The sequence below is a fragment of the Passer domesticus genome, chromosome 1 (assembly GCF_036417665.1).
Source record: "Passer domesticus isolate bPasDom1 chromosome 1, bPasDom1.hap1, whole genome shotgun sequence".
NCBI lineage: Eukaryota > Metazoa > Chordata > Aves > Passeriformes > Passeridae > Passer > Passer domesticus.
This window is the reverse complement of record NC_087474.1, coordinates 24,364,957-24,388,068: the sequence shown is the minus strand read 5'-3', so window position 1 is coordinate 24,388,068 and position 23,112 is coordinate 24,364,957. Positions and strand designations below refer to the sequence as shown.

The window sequence follows — 23,112 nt, the reverse complement described above, 5'->3', positions numbered from 1 at the left end:
TATTAACCAATAGAAAAGGCAGATATGAGGGTTTGATGCTCTGCTGTGACATGAATAATTGTTGCATCGTGTAACTTCCTACATCTTGGTTTTAATTTGCAGTGAACCAAACAAAGATATTTGCAATTTTTAAATAAGCACTCTATGTAATAAATGGGAACATTGTGCATGAATGCTGTTTCTTCCCCTTTTCTTTAGAAGACATTATTAGCTCTGACAGCATGCAGCTCAGGTTTGGTGGAGAGGATTTTGTAAAGGGATGATAGACAGGAAGGGCAGCAATCATGGGCTTCTTGGGCTAAAGCTTTTTTTCTTTTTTATCAGAATGTTCTGTTCGATGCCATTTATCCTTGATGATAGAAAATTGCTCTGTTGCCAGGACGCTGCTGCTGAAATAGAGGGCAGGAGCCACATTTCCATTTTGCAGCTTGAAAGCTATTCAAATGAATTTGCAGAAAGGGGGAAAAATCTAGAGATAAACAAATGAGAATAAATCGAGTTCCCCTTTCCTCTATTTTCTTTCTCTTTTTCTTCCCTTTTTTTTTTTTTTTTTTTTTTTTTGAGGTGTGTGTGTGTACGTGTGAGGAACCTATTCATTTTCTACATAAGGATTTTAGTTCATCAGTGTTTGCAGCACCTGGAAAGTGCTCCAAATCAGGGAACACTTATTTTGCTGCTGTTCCAACTGCTGAACATATAAACATATTAGAGAAATTTACGTGTGTGTGCAGATATGCAGGCACCCACGATTTCCTTACACGTGTGTATATACAACCAGACCAGAAATGCAGTGCTGTGCTCTGTGTGGATACCAAAGCCATGCACCACCACCTTACAGTAAATGTGATTTCTCCCACATTTATTTGTTGATTCTGGTGAAATAACTCGTCGTTTTAAAGCAATTAAAATCTATGCTTAAGTTATAGCACTGTCCTTCCATCATAGCTAATTGTGTGGGAAATCTTCATTTTCCCTCCTAGTCCATTTAGATATTTCCGGAGTCCCAAGGAGAAGTAATAACGCATCTGGCTATAATCCAGCAAGCAGCCCAAGGGCTAATATTTAATCATTATTTTTAAATTAAGCATTGAATAAAATAAAGCCAGAAACATTATTTATAAATTGGAATGAATATAATGACAAGTAATTATGCTCTTCCTTCACTGGTGATTCAAGGCTCAGCTCAGCTCCTCAGTTCAAATCCAAATAAATGAAACGTGTGAAGCCTGTTAAACACTTCCATTTCTTTTACTTGTTCAGTCTGTAGGCTGCTGATGTGTCAGGCTGGAAATATTGGACATACCTTGACTGGGGCTGTAAAAACTCTCAGAGGTCTGAGAGCCCGGTTACCACAAAATAACTTTAAATGAATTCTAACTTCACTTCTCTGAGTAAAAGCCGGTGCCAGTGAGTCATGGGGTTGAGAGGATTATGCAGCCTTCCCTTAAACGTAGGATTTTAAGCGAGCATAATATGTTTGATGACATACTATATTTGATCACCTTGGGTTTTTTCACTACGTCACTTCAACAGAGTTTCACCTCCTGTTAATCTATAATTAGCATGTTGGCTTCAAACATGATGTATTTCAAAGTGGCATCTTGTTAGATGTGGGTTCCCTTCTGCAAGGAAGAAAATTCTGGAAGTAGAAAAGAAACAAACAGAACTGAAAAAGAAGGATTGATTTATTGGCCTTGGCCAACATCTTTTCCATAAGTGTCCAAGCAGTCAGGCATGTGACTTTAGTATTGATTTTTAAATCTCCCTTCAGCTGAAAAGTTCAGCGCGCAAATAATAATAAACTGTAATCACTGCTGCTATTAGATTAGGCTAAACACGGGGATCGAGGGGCCGGCCGTGCCCAGCTCTTGCCCCCGCGGGGGCCGGCCGTGCGGCGGGGGCGATGCCGGGCCCTGCGGGGCCCCTGGGCCGCAGCCCGCCCGGGCCGAGGGCACCGCGGGGCCCCGCCTGCGGCGCCTCAGGGAGCGAGCAGCGAGCGGAGCGGGCGGCTCGGGGCATCCCCGGCCTCCCTTCCCCGCGTCCCTCGCCGGGAGCCGGGGGCGGCCAAGCTGCTGGGGCCGGGCGGGAGCGGCCACGGGGCCCCGGCAGCGGCGCACCTGGGGGGACTTCCCGGGCCCCGCGGGGCTGGCGCCGGGCAGGCGGCGGAACCCGCCACGCCGGGAACTGCCGCGGCCCCACCCGCGGCCCGGCCCGGCGCGGCGCGGCGCCTGTGGCTGCGGCTGCTCCGCTGTCTGCAGCCCGCCCGGTTGCCGCGGCCCCCCGAGCTCTGTCGTGCGGGTACGGGCGGTGGCACGAGTCCCGCCCTGATGCCTGGCGGCCCATCCCGGCAGATCCCGGGCTGCCCCGCCAGCGAAACGAGCGCTTTGCAGGAGAGATCCATCGGCGGGGGCCGGGCTCCCCCTGCCAGGTGCCTCACTGTCAGTAGAAAGGGATAAATTTTAATTCGAGGGGCGAGATTAAAGCCGGCCTGGCCTAGTCTCCTGCTATTATCTGGGAGATGAGAGCCTCTGTCTGGGCTTCCTCCTGCCATCCTTAATGTGGGGACTTGGGCTCAAGGAAGTCAGTGCCTGCACGTTGAAATGATTGTGGGTGTCAACCCAAATATCTATAATAACCACTGCGGTTCAGAGGGTGACAGTGCATTTGCAGACAGCAGGTGATTAGTTGTAACAATTATTTGTAGGTCTTTTATTTAGAAAAAGGTCAGGCCTACCTGAGTCCATGCTTGTGACCACTTTTGAGTACTAAACAAGCAAAGATAACTAGAGCTGGGTGTAAAGTTTCAAAGGCACAAGGCTGAACAAAGAAATATATAGACAAGAGATGACAAAATCCATGGAACCGCCAGAAAATGCTAGAACCTCAAAATATAAAAAAAAAAAACCCCAAACAAACAAACAAACAAAAAACCCACCAAAAAAACCCCAACAAAAAATTTCAGAACCAGCAACAAAAAACAACAAAAACAACCCCCCCCCCAAAAACCCTCCAGAAAACCAAAACAAGCCACAAAAACCCCACCAAAATCCACCACAACTTTGCCAGTTATGTAGTTGTAATGTGAACCAGATTGTCACAGAAAACAAAATGGGTCATAGACTAGTGAACCTTGGCTGCAGCCTGCCCCTTTCCACAGAAATTCCCTTGGTGGTGTGCAGGAGCCATGTTGCTGCAGGCCCAGCCTGCTGCCTGCATTGCTCCCTGCATTGCTCCCTGCATTGCTCCCTGCATTGCTCCCTGCATGTGTCTGCAGGGGCTTGCTGGCATGGGGAGGGACATGCTGATATGGCAGCAGGGCATTGCACAGCATCCCACCTCCTCTGCCCTGGCCAGGGCTGGGTCTCTCAGCCCATTACTTGCTGTACAGACCTAGTAATGCTCTTTTGTCACAACCATCCAACACATTGTGCTTTACTCCTCTAAGTCATCAGGCTTACACTGTCTTTGTCTTGTGGAAAAAAATGTGTGTGGCCATGTGATTAAAGCATGTCTAATCATGAGTTCACCTAAGGAACTGAATTTGGGTTGCATATGTAACCTCACGTCTGGCACTTTCTACCTTTTGAGTGACTAACTTCACAACCTTATTGTTCTTTTGGCTTAGAGGTATAGGTGTGTGAGAAAGATCTTAGTGTAAACCAAAGCAAAACCGGCAAGCCTGACATTTTTATAAAGTTGGCTTTTTGTTGTTTTGTTTGGCTTTTTTTTTTTTTTTAATGAAGGCTGTCCATGGTTTGGTTTTATGCCCTGAAAGCAGAAGTTTGTCTTCTCTTTGAATTCTAGCAGACACAGTACCTAAAAAAACCTCTCCAATTTGGGTTCAAACACAGCCACAGTTTCATGAGAATGGCTTTAACTCACAGCACAGTTATCACTCGATCTCTGGCGCCTTCTCTTCCCCAAAAGGGAATTAGAATGCCACTTTTCTGATTACACTCATTTAAGAGATTAGGTTTTGGAACATTAAAGAGATAAACATTTGAATATGCATCTGTCTTCTTATTACCACTTTCAAATGGCTAGGCCTTAATAGTACATTCCATCAGTAAACCATTAACTTCAGTTTAAAACCATAAAGTTTTTGCTATATAAGAATCTTTTAAACAGACTTACATTGTTAATTAAGGGCTTAGGAATGCATGAAATCTTCAGTTTACAGATCCACAAACTTTGTGAGACTTCTGTCACTGAGAAAACCACAGAACTGATTTTGTTGTCCAAAGTAACACTGGCTTGAGCAAACTAGATTTTAATTTCTCAACAAGTTCTTTTGCATTTTCAAATACTGAATAGTTCTAGATTCAGTCTGGTCAGATTCAATACCAGTATACTTGTTTATTTCAGCTCCTCCTGGCCTTCTTTGCACCTTCCTTGGGGAATCCTCTTCTCCAACCAGCAGACATGCTTAGGGGATCAACTCTTAGCCAGGTATGGCATCAAAGTAAGGACAGGGCATATACATTCAGACTTCTGAGCCTGAAGAACATTCCGGATCCATCAAATATACAGTTTTAAATTTTTGAAAATTTCTGTTGAAGCAGATTCAGAAGGTTACCTTGGCAGAGGCCTGTTGTGTGAATTTGCTACTGTTATGCAAACAGTAAAGCTTCTGGCCTATAAATGTATCTGTGTTCTACACTGTGTGATTCCAGAGAACTCTCTAAGGTGCTTTAATGGCCCCTCCACTACGTAACTTTCCAAACACTGTTCCGTGGTAATCAGCTACCTGTGAAGACTGCTGTTTTACCATCAAGTCATGTATGTCTCAGATGAACCTTAAGCAAGGTCAGACAGCAAACAAAAATTCATAGCAGCAGTTTTATTTGAAAGCATCCATGGCAGAAAGCAGTCATATTGGCTGCTTCCAGACAGTCTAAGATCTCACACATGTTTCTTAAGCATTTAAAAACTGTGGAGGTAAGGGAAATTAACCTGGCGCTTGTAATGAAAACTTTTTTTTTTCTCTCTGAGTTACTCAGTAAACTGTCTAACTTTTCATAGGCTGCTAGTGAAGAGCTTCCCCCAGCCACCACATGGAAAAAATGTAACCAATTTTATATAATATTTAATATAAAAAAGAAGCACTCCTATGGTTATGTTTTGCAATGGTTGGTTGTGGCACTGAACAGTTATTGTACGAGCTACATAAAAGTGAGGGCTCCTTATGAGGTTAAAAACCTGAAGATTTTTATCATGTACTGAAGACAGTAGGAAAACTGGGTATGGGTATTTTCACAGGCTTTCAGATGACTGAGCAGTTCCTACCCCACTGCTGAATATTCCCACCCCTAGGGAAGACACATTTGCTCACCATCCATAGTGTCCTTTTTGTGTTGCAAATGTAAAGGGAAGTGTGAGCTGGCTTTGCTCAAGCCGAGCACTGTTGACTGCTGGAGGATGAATTACATCTGTTCATTCTACCGATATTATAAATTAGATACAAATTGTAATAATTATGCTTAATTGCTACTTAATTACTGATTAAAAGAAACGTTTTTATGATTCTTTATTACAATCCCATGCATTTTTTTCCAAGGATGTTTAATCAGGCAGACGTTCTGAAGAACAGCCACAAATCATATTTTAGTGGTAGGATTAGAAAGACGGTGTTGTGCACACCATTTTGAATATGAGATTTGCATATGACCTAAACTTCAGTGCAGTTGGAACATTTTTGTCCAAGTGTTGCCAAAAAAATGCTCAGCTTTTCAGAACAAAGATACTGCAGATATCCAGAGCATGCTAGGACACTAAATTAGCAATGCATTCCCTCCCCTCCCCACCACCCAGTATCATAGCTCTTTGTTAAGCAGATGAACTTGCAGGCAGCAAAAAAAAAACCCCAAACTTTTATAATATACCTGGGATTTTTGCTCTTACCAGTAAAGTGAATTAAGAGGAAGAAGGGGAGGATTTTTTTTTGTGTGTTTGGTTGTACAGTAGGGAAACTAGATGGAGATTTGTCTGCTTGAATCCAAAGAGCCAGTAATTAATCAAGATCATGTCTCAATAATTGGCCAAAGAGCAACAGCAGGGTTGATCCTGCATTTACAGCTTTGAGAGTTATGGATATCAAAATGATTTTGACTGTTCAACAAATGCTGATTTGGGCCCCATTCTTCTATATGTATGAATTGACTATCCTTTTAAATGTCAGCACGACATGCTGCTAACAACTGCTGACATTGGACTCTAGGTACTTAAAATCTAAAAAAATCCCATTCTGTAGCTATGAAGTCTATTTGAAATAATTTTTCAAGCATTAGAGAGACTAACTGCTACTAGTGGTTTAGAGTGTTTAGAGTGTTGGATTAATTATGCCCATTGCACTGCACAATATAAAGCACTTATGATTACTACATGGATTGTTTTTCTGGGGGGAAGGGGAGGGTCTTGTCATTCGGAAAGAAAAAAAAATCACATATTTTCTGATGTCTCTGCTTGTTACAGAGCCCATTGAAGTCAATGGGAGTGTTGCCATTTGTTTGTATGGGCTTCCATCAGGTCCTGTATATGCTACTGTGAACTGGAGGGGGTAAAGGAGTATTCTAAAAGGGAAGAGAAGCAAGAGGGGAGGAGTTAAACAGAGGTGAAGAATAGAGTTCTTTGTCTATTAATTAGGATTTGCGTGCCTTGTGGAAAGCAGTGTTCCTCCAGCACTGGATCTCTCTGCCCCACTATTTCAATTTTACATCTTCTGTGCTAGTTGCTCTTCAGATCAATATAGGGCTCATGTATTGTACACTGAGTAGCACTAACCATAGCACTCCACTGCTCTGGTGCATAGGAAAGGGAGGAATTGAATTGAACAAGCTTCTCTAAGGTCAAAAATGCTTTTTGTTTCTGCAGATGATGCCCACTGTCCCTGAAACATATTGTCCAGCACAACACCTACACATATCACCAGAATTTTTCTCTGAGTTATTCTATCTAATCACTTGTTGCCTATGGAGAAATAAGACCTGGTGAAACTATGGAGTTCTCCTGATGAAGTCTTGCCAACATGCTTCAGCTGAAACTGGAAGGGCTCACTGGACAGTGCTAGTTCATTCCTATGTCCATTTTCTCCTGGTTACACCCACCAGAAGACAGTGACAATTGGTTGCAATTAGAGAGGAAAAGTGCCATTGTATTTGACACTAGGCTGGACTCTGGGGATGTTCTGTTGCTGGGTGTGTCTCAAACTGCTGGGTGACCTCGGGTAAGACATTTGGGACTCAGACTTATGATCAGTTTATAACAATTTAACAAGCTATTGTGTCTCAGTTGAACAGCAGTGACTGTCCTTGTGTGCACTTTCACCCAGAGCAAACAGGCTGATGTGACCCAAAGTGTAGTTATATGAACAAATAATTAAATCATTTCAACCAGCTCTTCTGCCATGAGATCGTATCCCTGAGAAGGCAACTAATTTGGTTTAAAATTTGTGAGGTTTTTGTTTTGTTTTGCTTTACTTTCTTTTCTGGATTATTTTTAATCTTCACCAGTTCCCCAGTGCATGTCACTGGAGGAATATAGGTCTTTTGGCAGCAATGTGGGGCATAGAGTGTCAGTGCTGATTTAATCTGTAGTGAAACAGGTCTGGTTACTTTGCCATTACTGTGGAGTAAGAAGATGTGCATGGAGCCAGCAGATCAACTGGTGCTTGAAGATATTTCAAAGTCGTTGTGAGCCTGACCAATCATATCCCAGTCAGCAAGGCACCTAAATGTCTCTATGAATCATAGTATTTGCTCCTCATGTAAAAAGGAAGGAGGTTTTACCTCTCTCTTCTTTCTTTGTCCAGATTATAAATTGCATAGTGGAAATGTTTGTGCTCCATGTTGGTACAGAGTACAACATAGTGAAGGACTGTTCTTGTCAGAGATCTGCATACAAGTACAAATAAATCACAAGACTAACAGAGGGAGAGGTGTGCTCACCTGTCAGTGGAGAAAAGCAGAAGGCAACAGTCATCCTCTGAATTCAGAGGCCTTGTTGTCTGCCAATTAGCACTAACCTCAGAGTTGTGATAAAGGTATATCCCGAGCCTCCTTTCACTAGGCAATTTCCCTCAGTAAGATTTTTAATTATTATCTGAAGTGCTTTATTTATAATTATTTTGGTAGAGAAATATGATCTTAATAGTACAGTGAATAGTACATGTGAATTACCATTTTACACCACACACACACACATACACTTCCCATTCTTGGAGCAGTATTTTACAGCAGTTTTGACTTTTGTTGGTCAGGCAAAATGATGTACATTTGTGTGAGTTAAGGATGACATAGGACCTACTTGAGAGCACTGAAGAAGCATGAAGTCAAAAAAGAGCTCACAGAGGAGGACAGGTATCTGCTACCACAAAGAGGAACCTGCTCCTCAGGAGCTGCAAGGTTATGTCTCAGAGAATAGGAAAGATGAAGTCACTGGGTTGTGGAAATAAACCACTTCTCGCAGAAAAGGCTGTGCATAAATTTTATTGTATCAAGTTAATTTCATGTCTGTAAGTCTGCTGAATTGATATATACTAGTTTCAAAGAAATTGTTCTTTGTTCAGCTGGTTTGCAGTCGAAAGCAGAGTATTTACTGTTTGTTCTTAGGTGCTGAGTAATGACGATGATGTGTTCTTATAATTATGATCACATTTTACTATGACAGTAAATACTAAAGTTTAAAAGAATGTGCAAAGAAAGGGATCTGGATGGGTCACAGTCAAGCTGTCTCCCAGCTCCTCTAACAAGGGCTCACACCAACATGTTCCAGGTCTCTGAGATGATTTCTCTTCTAATATAGTAGCTGCTAGCTAGCAATTAAATTTCTGTCTATAGAAAATGAGTCCAGCTGGCTTTGCTTCCTCTCCCTTGAGAAATTCTTCAAAGTTCTAGGTTCCCACAGCAAGGCTTCCATGGCTTCAAAGGCATAATTTGGCACATGCCCACTGGGCATGCGTTTGTCAAAGTACACACACAAAATTTCACTGTTGAAGATCTGTGCCCCAGGGAAGCTTCCACTCTGAGGTGAAATTACTTCTTTCCAAATGCCATACTTGAACTATGAAAGGATACATCCTTTAACATAATAATAGTGACTTCCAAATGCAAAGACATAGCCTCTGATTTACAGCAAGCATACCCACCGCAGATTAGCTCTTGAGATATCTGAAGGCAAAGTATTATAGCAAGAGCTATTTATCCTAGATTCTGCCTCATTACAAATCATCCTTGTACATTACACAGAAGGAATAATAAAACAACTGCCTATTATCCCTTACAGAGTGGCAGACAGATCAAAACGCTCTCATCTCTTACTAGTCCTCATTCAGACAACTGTGGCTCTGAAGTCTAACCTGAACAAGCCACATCTTTTTGAGACAACACAAGTGCTCTTGTTTCTTCCCACCACACACAACTTTTTATGAGAGAGGGATACTGAATGACAAGTAGTGCTCCTTCATGCAAAGAAGCTATGTGAGGTTTGTTCCTCATACCCACCCAAGCAGCCTGTCTAATGGCTCTTTTCTCTAAGAGCTCTTGGATCCCCTATTCTCATGAGCTTACTGCATTTGACAGTGTCTTTTTTGACACACCCAAGAAAGGTTACACAAGTAACCACAGATGCCCTTGAGAAAGATTTTGAAGTATATCATGGCCCAGTACACAAAAATTTGTGTAGGCCTTGTCTGCTACTGTCCCAAAGTAATGTGTCCAGACTAACTAGCTGTCTGTTCCTACTTCAGTCAATGGGAAAAGACATCCTGTACTATTTTTCAGACACATCTAACTTTAAATTCTCTGTTAGGGTATGGTGATATGTTTCTGGGAGTGAACATCTACCTCCATAACTAAAAAAAAAAGGCAGAGACAACTGCTTTATCCTAGATGCCAAATTCTTAGCTAAATCTAAGTAGACAGGTATCATCCAAGTGGATGAAACAATGCCCAGAGGGAAAGTAAAGCTATGTAAAAATTTCAACTGCAACTGGATGTTTGCCGTCCAAAAAATTTTGTTCTGTGCCTAGTTTGTGAAGGATCAGAATAGCTTCCAATCAGACCAGTTTTGTTTCTCAGTTACAGCTGTGGAAGTACAGTATGGTTTTAGTGCTAGAGATCCTCTTTAGGAGGGTGATATGTACTGCTTGGTGGCATGGAAGAACAGAGCAGGTACACTTCAGGTTACTGCAGAGGTAATTTCTGTGCTCATCTCTCTGAACTGATTTTCATCTCCTTGGCTTCAGCAGGAAGGCTGGTGCAGGCAGGGTTGAAAACAGCAAAATGGTAGACCTCCCTCTGGCATTTGATGTACCATTTGGTACATGACATCTGGTCTCATTGATTATTTCAGGGGAAGGAGTGGATGGGGCCTTAAGCACCTAATTAGGGCTTAGCTGTGTAAGCCAGCTTTGAGTATGAGGCTGGAGCACCTATACAGTGAGCCTGGAGGGACTTTGTTCTCACAGAGGAACACTGCTCTGGATCTTGCCTCCCACTTTTGTCTCACTGAATCTGAACCTCTCAGCCTGCAGAACAATAGCACCTTCTCAGTCTAGTTTTTGAGGTCTCATTTAGGCTTTGGGAGAGCTTCTTTTAGTTAAACATTGAATGCCAGTGTTTCTGTCTGGTAAAGCATTTTGTATTTGCAATAATTTCTGTACATATGACTTTTGATTCATTACAAGAAGATTTAATTTGTTGTAATATCCTTAGCTTTCTCAGAACACCATAGGTTTGTCTGTAGTCATTCCTTTAGTCTGCTTTGTTATCTATAAAATTTCTTCCTTTGACACACATGGTCACACATCAGAGTTTCTTCTGGTTAGGAAGCTAAACCATTGATGGAGTCGGGCCCTTTCTTGTCTTCAGTTCTACCTATTTACAAAGAACATGCCAACTTCCCTTTCTCAGCCTGCAGATGCAATCAAAACCACCAAAGACAGTATCTTTGCTTACAGCATCACAATATTTTTTTTTTGTTCAGTATTCCCAGTAAGTTCACCCTTTAGGCTTTGTGCCCAGATAGTTTCCTTTTAGCTGCTGTGTTTAGCACTTATTTCTCTTTCTGTTTCAACTACCTTGTTTTCTTGTACATACATACACACAAATACACCCTTACCCAAAGCAATACACATTGGTACCATCTGCCTACATTATTCAAGATTTAGGGTGTACTTTTGCCTTGTCTCAGAAACCTGTATTACCTCATCAAAGAACTACTTGGCTCTGTTATCTCTGATGAAGGGTGGTGGTTACTTCCATCAGCCTCAATGCCTCTTCTCCCAGTCTTGAACAATAGTACATCATGTTCACCCTGTCTTTGCCCTCACAGGATTTTCTACTTGCTTATCTTTCATTTATCTCTGTATTGCTTTATTTGGCACTAAAATACAGAATGGACGTGCTGGGACTAAATTCCCCTCTCACTGACAGTTCTACTATCTTCTATCTCCACAGATAATAGATAGTGGAAATACTTTTGATGTACATCCATAAATGAAAGAAGAGATAGAGCTGTGTTTTCTTAATTTCTTTTGTCAAGTTCTGCTAGGGTTTTTGTTTGTTTGTTTGTTTGTTCTCTTTTCTATTTCTCTGATACCTCAGCTTTTTTTTAGCTGGCTTTTTAAAGAGAGCTTGTAACTTTAAGCAACATAAGGGATAAGACTATCTGCAGACTGCAAGGAAATAATATCTGAATTAAAGAATAGAGGTTAAAGCCAGTTTTTTGTCTATCAAACAACCATCTCTGGAATTAGGAAAATAATGCTCTTACAGTTAGGAAGCTATTAGCTGTTAAAGCTTTTAGATGTTTCCTGTGTCAAACAACATCTGATGGCCGAAAGCCATGCTGACAGGGATTCACTTATGTCATAGGCTTTCTTTGGAGAGAAATACAAAGAAACATATGGGTCATTATGACCCACCCCTTCATTACCACTGTGGAAATGCAGGTTTTTTACAACAGAATAACATCTCTGCGATACCTTGGTTGTCAAAAACCACAATTATAGTCATTGTTTATGCATTAGGGAAACCTCATCCTAAATCTGGCACCATATGGGGGTGAAAAGAGCAGCTGCTGACATTTCAGGATAATCATTATGATCTAGATGCAGATATGACTCAGCATGATGAGCCTGACAACAAGAACAGGAAAAAAAAAAAAAGCAAAGCAGCATAGGCAGCTTTCAAATGTCCCTTCAAAGCACCAGCCCAAATGCATTTCTAAGGGGAGAGGCTTTCAACATGCATCAAGTGGGACAGCTCCTTAGGAACTCCACATGGAAAGTCTGAGCAGGGCTCCAGGCCAACATAGCCAAAAGGGTTGTTGATATTTATGTGTGTTGTAATCCAAGGGAGAAAAATAATTATTAACTGCCCAGAAAGAGTTTTAGAATATTGTTTTTTCCTCTTATTTTTGTGAACAATGAAACCATGCCAAACAAAACTATGCAAACAGCCCCACCTCCCTCTTTTCAACCCCTCTCTGAAGCACTAGCTCATCCTTTTCAGTCACTTTGGAATTCAACTGATTCCCTTTTAGCAGAAAATAACAGAGATACTTGGCTTCTTCTATGCAGCCCCACTGATATTATTCACTGAATTCTTTCAGCAGGCCACTACTTTCTCCACATTCCTACCTAGTCTCTTGCTATGATGCCTGCAGAAAATGGCACTGTTGATGGCCTTCTGCATGTTCTACTTCCTGGGTCCTTTTTAGCCCTTCTGTTCTTGGCATGTTATTTCCCAAGGCAGGGATGCTCTTTCTCTTCATGCGTCTGAAATATGGATGTCATGGATAAAACATCGTGACAGAAAAGCACTACACACAACTTCAAGAAAATGCTAGACTGTTGATATGTATATCCAAAGCCTTGTTCTGGTACATTAGATCTGGCAACAAAAAATAGTTGTGTTTACTCCATAAATATGTAGTCCACATTCCTTGTGTCAGTCTCAGTCTTTTGGTTTGGAAGATTTTGTCATTTTTAAGGAAGAAATATATGCTTTAACCTCTAACTCAATGCGAGGCATATCCATTAGAAAATTAAAATACAATTCCTTTCTTCAGAAAATGTTTATTTTAGTAACGGATGAGGAGTTCAAGTAGTGCCTGTAACAAGGCTGAGGTTCACTCACACTTTTGTCACAGGGCTTTTCACATCACCTGTTCATCGTGTGGTGGGGATGTGCCCAGTTAGGATGGATGTAATTCCTGGTTTGTGATGGTATAGAGGCCAGAGAGCCTTGGGCAAAAGCAATGCTACGACTAAGCTTCTGACCACTTTTTAGTCAATTTAACAACTTGCAATTAATCTTTTGCTTCTGACTAAAGGCCTCAGTAAAGGACAGGGCAGCAAAATATATCTGTTGGTTGGATAAGCTATTCTGGCCTTTGGAAGCTGGCCTGGAGGCTATAGGTTGGTCATTTATCCTTTATTCCAAAAATTGACAAGAAAACAAATACCAACCAGACAAATCAAACCCCTCAAACATGAAAAAACCAAACAAATAAAAAACCTCATACAAACCCAGAAAGTCATATATAGAATAAATAGAATAATAATCTGAGTCTCCCAGCTGATTTGTAGGTAGATGCTAACTTTTTCAAAACATTGCAGGGAAATTAGATTTTTCACAACCTCTCATGTACAGCTTTAAAGTAAAGTCTCTGCTGTTTTGGTTATTTCTGGTGATTCATATCAAATATTCTGTTTGGTTCTAATATTGTATACACTCTTAGATTCCCATTAGCAGCGTGATTCTCCAAATTCCTGCTACGCCAATTTGAAAAGATACTGTTTACCAACAAATAAATATATTTCAATATGTTTCTGCCTACTTTTGGATGTGTAGGAGGGAAATGAAGCTAAAGAGTATATGACCTGTGCTCTTACAGTAGACAACTGAATATTTATGTGTTTATAATGGATACATGTTTAAGGTTCAGCATTGCTATCTGTACCTATTATTACTGTTGTGTTAACATCACTATTAGTTTGCACTGTGGTAGAGATCCCTCTAAAGATCAAAGTCCCTTTGTATTATGCTCTGCATGAAGAAAGTGAGAGGCCCTGCTCCCATGCTAATCACCTCTGCTCATGCTTCAGCTGCACAAATGTTATACTTGTAAAGTAGCTTCTGAGTGTATAGTCTTGAACATCAGGGGTGGAAAACACATACCAGATGAACTACCTCTGTCATGCTGTTCTTCAGAGAAACTGACTATGGCTGCATCTTTACAGATGCATGGCTACATCTGGTATTGTGCAGTTTGGCTTGTTTATGTACTCTATTCATTGCTCCATCAATGGTTCGTTAATGATTTGGCCATTTTGTCTGATGCATTCTTGCACAACATTGAGATCTTTTCTCTGTAAAGTCTAAGTATCACATGGCTTGGTATTTTGGAACATCCTCTGGATTTCAGGAGAAGGAATGTGGTTGTCTGATTAGTGTTGAAGGTTTAGAGGTGTGTGAATATGGAGAGTTTTCATACATAAGTTTGGTGTACTTCAATGAGCGGGTGCTTCACTGTTGTTCTGGGAACCTGCTCTCCCATGGTGCTAACAGTTCAGGTGCATACCTACAGAAAATGTAATTTTCCTTGCAGGGAAGAAATATGTGATTCTAATTTAGCATGGACCATGTAGATAATTCTTCTCTTTTTATTACTGGAAACCAGATATATTTCCTTTACATTGCCATGACATCCATGGTGCAGTCAAATGACTGTTGCTTAGTGGAAAGGCCATTTAGAGAAAGCTGTGCCTGACCTGTAGAACTGTTACTCAGGACAGAAGCATGTTTATGACTTAGGTCAAGTATGACTGCTGAGTTGTGTTGTCTGCTCATGAATTTTGTTGCTTCATATTTTTCTTTCTCATTAGTGTGATCTGCTATAAAGAATGGGGGAAATTACAACATATCAGTTAAAAACCCAATATATTTATATCACAGGCAGGACCTTGCATTGTGACTGGATACATGCTTTGTAAGACCAGTGAAACTGATACGAATAACTCATGAGGTTCTTGCTCACTTTCAGCAACACCTTCTAAACAGTTGCAATATCTCAACTGAAGCTTCATCCTCAGCAAGCTGCTGACTCTAAATCCTACAGTGGGAGAGCTGTGTTTGTGACAGCCCTGGTTAGAAAAGACAGCTGCTTTTCCAGCTGTGATGTTGAAATCCTGATTTAGATGCCAAAGTAGAAAAAGTTGTTTTTTAAAAACAACAATGGTAGCAAAAACTGTCCTTCTAACAAATGTATGGTATTATTCCTCAATTCATTTTAAGACATTTTGTTTCACTTCCCACTTAACAGTATACAGAAGGAAACAATAAAACTTGCATCACAGATCTGAAGAGTAGCTCTTGGGCTGGTCTAGAGGAAAATAAGGAGCATGAGGCTAAGCCAAGAACATGTGTGGAGACTTGGCACCATGAAAATACTCCAAATTCCTGCACCGATCCCCTCTGCTTTTTGTATGCCCATTCCAGGCAATGTGACAATGTGTTTTCTTACTGGGTACATCACCGCTGGAGACAGGATGTCCTCTGGGGCTCCTCCAATAGGAGGATGATTTGTTGGTTTAGCAATCATTAACTCATCCCTATTTTTTTTTAACACAAATTAAAGTTGGCAGCAAAGTAACCTCATGCTGCTCAGTGGCAGCTCCTTGGCAGCTCCATGTTCTCCCTGGTTAGGTCCCCTATGCCAGCCAAGCCATGGACTTCAGAATTTGTTTGGAGCACTTCAGCTGGCTTGCAATCAGATGTATGTTCCCAGATCTGTACTGGCAGGTAACTGAAAGGCCTCTCAGAAAGCATCTAGGGTTTTCATTAAAACCACAAATGCATATATTAGTGAAGTTATTTACAACGAAGGAAGGACATGGATACCATGTACAAGTATCTATCTAGTAAAAGAAGAATTTTAGGTTACCAAGCAGTTAGAACTAGAGTATTTAGATACATGCAAATAATTTTGGGTTAGGCTGAGGTCAGCAGTCTCCACTGGTTTCTAAGGCATTGATGGGAAGGTATCTGTAACATTCAAAAGGCTGCTGACAACATCAATCAAAACCTATTACATGACATGTTATTACTTGGAGATCTGCTGTATTAAGATGCCATGTGGTTGGAATCAGATAATTTTAATTGTTATCACATGTAATTGTCAGCCACATAATCGGGTCTTACCGATCTTTAACAGTGTTTGCTTTTCAGACTTCTTTCCTGAGGCCCAAGCTCTTTGTGGATTATTTCAGTGGTCTTTTTAATATCAAAAGGAAAACTAAAGTTTTCAGAGACCGGACATCACAGTGATCCTACATCTAAACAATGGACTGTCTGATGTTAAACCAACATTGTAATCCGGATTTCCCAAAAATTTCAGAGCTCATTATAAAATGCTCTTTAGCTGTAAAAGCAGCAATGGAGCTTTTTGTTCTAACCATGCAAAAGCAAACAGACAGATTCTGCTTTTACTCACATTGTTGTGAATGGATTTACTCTCTGTTTTCATTAATGTCACTGGCCTAGCAAGTTTCTGAAAGATATAACATGTTACAAAATGGAAGAAGGAAGGATGCTAACAGCTATTAATTGTTATTTGATAGAAGCAGAAAGTTTCTGAAGATATATTATAGTCCTAATTATTTTAAAAATAGCACTGGGGCACACATGTATTTTGAAGCATATATGGTAGCAGTATTTTCCTGATTAATCTATTAAGATTTGTGAAATTGAGATGAATTCCATTTCTTCACTCTGTTTTACTTCAGGTTTGTATCTGAAAAATAAAGGCTGCTCTCTCCAGAAATTTGCAATGTTGCAAGACAAGTTGTATTTTACACTGTACTAAACTTTCTAAACTGTACCAAGATGTTTGATAAACCTTTTATTTCATAATATCTCTTGAGATTAAACAATGATAACCCATCTCTTTGGAAGACAGTTCTTAAAAGACAGTTTTCTTAATGAGACATATCACAAGCTGATGAGAAAACATTGGCTCTGGTTAAATTTGCATATATTTATACTTATAAAATATTTGCTTATATCTGCACTATCTCCACTATCTCTTCTTATGTTAAAAAAAATAAATCTAGTTTTGGCTAAAGCAATATTCCTTTTGGCCTTAAGAGCTCATAAAATGTATCTGGTAATTTGTTCTCCAACTCATAATCACCTTTATTCTAAGAGAGGCACCTTACTTTCAGTCTCTCTGGCTTAAGTTTCCAGCCCTTGGTGCTCCTGCTGGATGAAAGAGTCCTTTTAAACTTGGTATTTCCCTGCTGTGAATCTCTCCTGTGAACAACTAATGGCTTCCCATCGTCCTCCTGAAAAAATCAACATGGAATTATTTATTTTCTTAGTTTGATTTTTGTTTACTGCAAGGAATTCTTGTTTGAATAACTTTGTGGTTCTTTCCTTTACCATTCCTGGTTTCTGTTGACTGCCCAGTTTTCATCATCTGCCAAACTCATGTCATTCAGAGATTGTATTTAGGGATATGTTTACAAGGCCATTGGTGAAGTTGTTACAGAACATGAAGCCTTGCACAGAACTCAAAGGAACATTGGGAACATCCATTCAACTGCAAATTCCAGCTGATGCCTATTTTTTTGAGATCTGTCAGACAGTTTTTAATCCATTTCATATGTTTTATTGCTATTATAAAATAGTAGAATTATAATAGTATGTCAATTCCTGTGGATATGAATTTAACCCTTCCTTTCTTCTTGTTCCTTCTGTACTACTGTACTAGCAAAGGGCCTTCCATGTAGAATAATACCAGTAAAGGACTCCCATTGAAGAGTCTTGATAGACTTGACCTGGCACTTTCTCTCCATCAGGATTGAACAGCAAATATTTTTATTTGGCTGTTGAGCACGTTTTTTTACTGGTTGAATAACTATTTAACTAATCTGATATCAGTAAAGAATTTGGTGGTGTAAAAGCTTAACTGCAAATATCCATTGTGAGTTGCCTTCCAGTCTTCACTTCGATTTGTGCTGAATATTATAGTATATATCCAGAAAGCAGAAAGAGAAAAGCCATTAATGACACACACACAAAGACAGTATTACATTTGAAATTGTGACTCCGAAATTCAAAGCATGATGATTTTAGTGTCTTGTGCTAAAAGCTGATCCATTGTAAGCATTAAAACAAGCATATGCACAATTGAAATCAGGAATCTGTGTTGTTGGTATTCTTCAAGTTGCATAATTGAATGAGACGTGTGCTACCAATTTAGCTATAATGCAATGACAGAGAAATTAGCTTCTACCAGCTCTGACTATTGAGTATGTTTAATGTACCTAGGGCCCCAAAATATATATATTTGTTACCAAACCCTGTGGATAAACAGAAGTAAATTGCCCTGAGAAAACCTGCTGCTAACAGTATTCTGTGGTTGGCATTCAAGTTAAATTGTTTTCAGTGCAACTACTGTGGAGCATTTGTACCTGAGGTCTGAAAGACGTTAAATACGAGACTAAGTAATGTCCTATAGCTAATATACATTGATACTAACAGCATGTATAACATAAACGTGCCTAAGCAATTAGCATAATGGTGCAAAAGGGGCTGAGAGGAGTTAGATGCTCACAAGGCAAAGGTCTGTGTATCTCCATGACCTTGCCATGGCCATTACAGGTTTTCTGACCTCCAGATTTTGCAGATGTAAGGAATCATTTTGGTGTCTCTGAGCACAAGACTTCTTCATTTGCATCAGATTTGATTGTTGTGGTTTTTTTCAACACGTGTGTCTCTGGCACCTCCTCTCTAGTTAAATATCTAAAGAAGCCACTTGACTTCATCAAAAATGCCAGGGCAAATTAGGACAAAGTCTACAGAAAATTGTTGTTTAGCTTAGAAGGAATTTCAGTTGAGGGCAAAAATCTTCATTCTGCTTAAAAATAAATTATTTTTTGACTGTAGCAACCTTAAAAGTGATCAGACAGATCAAATGACTCCTGAAGTCTAGAGGGAATTAATGGTCTTCAGCTTTAAAAATACACAGAGATATTGTTGCAATAACCTGGAGCACTGACTGCACATCAGAGGATGGCTCTTGATAATTTTCTTCCAGATCACTGTTATGAAAGGGGATTCCTAAACAGAAACATCTCCACCTCCCTCAAGCAGTAATTAAAAAAACCCAGCAAACCAAACAAGCACTTGGCTGAATTCAGTGTTCACGTACATGTGCCGTTTCCCGTTTGCAATCAATGAGTAACTTCTGCATACAGCCCAGGGCAAAGTTTGGCTCATCATAGTAACACTTTAACATTAATTTAGGATGATTAATGATTAAGTCAGTAGCTGTGTAGTATTTGTGACTTCTATCCTAACACTGCTTAACTTTATATTATTTTTTAATTTACAGCTGCCATGGAAAATGACCAGAAATCTACTATCTGAGAAAACCCATCCATCATCTTCAGGCAATCTTCCAATCTGTTAACTTTAGCGGCTACTAATAAGTGTCTCCATCCAGGAAAAGCAATTATTACGATGTTTCACAGAACAGCTTCCAGATAACATATGATGTAAACTGCTCTTGGGCAACATTTCTTCTAAGGAAACTAGCTTTTTTTTTTTTTTTTTCTTCAGTAAGCAACTTTACCAATGCAAGTGTAATAAAAACAGAGTAAAGAGGAAGAGCTGTTGGAAATGGGATTTGACCATAGCTATTGCACCCATTTACACCTCCCAAAGACTGGAATCACAATGCTTTATAAAGGCCTTGTTATGGGTTTGATCAGTGTGCAGACTCTGTTAGTGAGATCCTACATGTGACTGAGATGTGGTCATTAATGTGTTACATCACACAGAGCCAAACCAAGCAACCTGGTTTGACTCCAGGTTCACATCCAGAGAGTGATATCTCATCTACAATCTAACACAGCAACCAGCAATGGAAAACAAGCCAGGCTGTGTCTGTTGGCATCTCTATTTTGATTCTTGCTATTTCGAGGCCCTTACTGAACATGCAGCACCAGAGTGGGCTGCTGCCTGCAGTCAGTCCCCTGCTCAGTGTGCTCACACGTGGCAGTCCCTTGCATTTCTCCTGGTCGTGTCTCCACAGCACACAGGAAGGCTGCTGTGGTGGGGCAGGTGCCACTGGGAGGCATTGCCATGAGGGTTGTGGAGAGATGGAGGCCTCTCCAAGGTAATCATGGACCATTATTAGGTGGCTTAGATGGATATCCTGATGGAGGATGCACCTACCTGAGCTCCCAGTGCAGAAAGCTTCCTATTAGAAAAGGGGAAACCAAAGCAGGAGAGTGTCAAAAGGGCAGTATATGGTTTATCTATGGCTACCTTATCTGCAGCCTAATTTCTGTAACAGAACACCTCTGTCAAGGGATTGAGGAGGAAAATTTTGACAACTCCCCTGTGACAAAATACATACATTGATAAAGTCTATTTTCAGATCCTGGAGCCAGTACATTTAGGATCAGTCAAATAATAATATGGTGGCATTTCACCAAGCCTCTTTGATTGGTATTGGGGGCTGGTTAATATCACACATATTTTTAGAAAGTTCCTCATGGCTAATACCTGGCTGTTCTTCACATGTCCTTGTAAGCAGATGTTACCTTGTGGCTGACTTTCTGTCTGCCTTTGCTTGACTCCTTGATCTTGAAGCCTGACAAAATTTAGCATGATTCCAGATACCCATCTACCTTGTCAGACTGAATGACTTGTCTTTTCAATTCCACTTCTCTAGTGTATTATAGATTCTCTTGGTTTGTTTAGATTTCTGGTTGTAGACTTGCTTTCTGATCCCCAAAGAATTAGATACTAAAAGGAAAGCATGATCTCTATTCCATCAAAAAATTTCAGATTAGTGTGCTAGATCTTTCTGTGTCATATGTAATCCAAACCTGGATACCCTTTACTTTCTGAGCAAAAGTTTGGTCTTGAGTACCATCATTAAGCTGTTTGCCTTTAATTGTCAAAGATGGATAGATACCAGCAAACAATTTGATTTTGATGTCGAACAAGAGGGTAAGATACATTGCTGAAAGGTCAACAGTCGGTGTTTGGGAGTTCTTGGCCCCTTGGACACCCTGCCAATAAGTGCCTGGAAAGGCTGACTTTTCCATATGGCATGAAAGTTCATCAGGGTTTGGTTATAGGAAAGCCTACATTCTTCTTTCAGTTCTAGGTGGTTTAAAGTATTCACCAATTTAGTTAAGATTCTTTTGTTCTCCTAGGCAGTAGTTCTACTGTAGTGAGATGGAAAGTGTTAATATTACTTTCCCTAGGATATGACATATTGAGAACTTCTGCCTTGTCTTTTTTCTTTTTTAATTTTTTAAAAAATTTTCTTCATGTGAACAGTTTTTGGGCATCAGTGATGTAACGTATTAAAATATGATCATGAAATTGTGAGCAGGAGACACTTAATGGTGCCTGCTTGATTCCTGACAGCATTATGCTGTCTGTAATGATGAGAAAGGTAAAAATAAAAATGACATTTCCAATTTGGCAGGTGCCCTGTAGCATTAACAGGGAGTCCATCGATTTCAAGGACAGAAATTCTTATATACCTAGTGAACTGAAAAAAGTGCTGCTTCTTTCTGTATATTATAGGAGGAGATTCTTTAAAAAATAAGTAAATTAAGATATCAAATTTAAACTCATTCTTTGCTGTTAGTTTGAAACCAGAAATTGTCACTTCTTTCCTAGAGACATCCATTTTCATTGAGAGTGACTCTGGCCTTTCTGGTATTACTCTGGTATGTTATTTCTCAGCAATGTGCTCAGCCTCTACAGTGCAAACCATTAGTGGATATATATTTTTTTCATCCAGATATTAATTTTCTTGTATAAGACAGTTTTATTCCCTAAATATTTTTCCCCGAATCTATCACTCAGTTTATATGCACAACAGGTCTTTAACAGTTCTGTATTTCTTCCTAAGACAGAAAGTCAAGAGGAAATAAAAATGAATTCTTATGCCTAAATATTTGAAAACTCTGGTCTAGATGTCACTAAGGCACAAATGTCATACTACATATTAAAAAGAAATCACCAGATGCAGAATACAACATTCCAGACACACCGGATTGCATTCCAATTCATACAAGCCTTTTGTCTGAATAATTTACTCTCCTGAGAGTTAAAGGAAATTGGGTGACAATTTTTCAGTTTTGTATTTTGCAACTTATTGAGGCCCCCAAATTAATATTTCCTTACATATTTCTTTGGTACTGACTGTGTTTGTCAGAAGACGTGTGAATGAAAATAGATCTGAAATTTGCATTGCTTTTGGGGCTTGGTTCAAATAGGATTAGCAGATAGAAAGATCTCACCAAAGGTTTCCATGACTTCCAGTTGGGTATTAATGAAGACCTTTTAAATACTTTGGTCTTCTGCCTTTCATATGAAGAGGAATAATGATCCTGCATTTGAAAAACATTTTGATATTGCTAGGGACATAGACATTAATGACTGTTATACATCTTTACAAAGAGTAACAAATAAAATACTGTTTAACAGAAAGACCATGCTTCATTATATTTATAACAATGGAAACTGAAATATAACATTTTTATTTAAAAATCAAGCCACAGATTAAGTTTTGATTGCAGTATTTTGTACTGAAAATAAGAATAAGAAAGCAATTAAGTATTCATAGTCATGCTCTCACACAAACACCTTCCATGGTGAGCCTGTTTATGCAACTGAGGATGCCATACAATTGCTTTTATTACCTTCTTATAAAACAGCCTGTATAAACCACTTTTTTTTGATTGTTTCTTTGTGTATTGTTGAGCGTGTTTGCATTCTAAAGGGCTTTGCCTCATTAAAGCAATTACCATAAACTTGCTGTAGTTTGTTTTTTTTCCCCTTCTCCCTCAGAGCACTAGAAATATCCATAAAGAGCTCTTGCCCAGCCGGGATGTTCTGTGTCTCCCAAGGCTAGCAGTGGGAAGCTTCATTCTGAGGACAAAAAAAATCTGCAGAGATTTTCTTTAGCTGGAGCATCAAAACAGCAGTGAGCCTGGGCAGGAAGGGGGTGAATGGGGTTGAGCTCTGCCAGCTCTAGCAGGGCTCCTGACCTCTCTCTTTTTGACACATGCACAAG

The 23,112-nt window shown here is 39.9% G+C and overlaps 1 protein-coding gene across 1 annotated transcript in view; it reads left to right on the top strand.

Moving 5' to 3' along the window:
- DLX5 (distal-less homeobox 5) overlaps positions 1-22,849 on the top strand; it is a 48,240-nt gene extending 25,391 nt beyond the window's left edge. Inside the window, exon 4 of the mRNA XM_064410772.1 lies at positions 19,399-22,849. The gene's annotated coding sequence lies outside the window, so the exon portion shown is untranslated. The remainder of the gene's footprint in view (positions 1-19,398) is intronic.
- Positions 22,850-23,112: the final 263 nt, after the last annotated feature.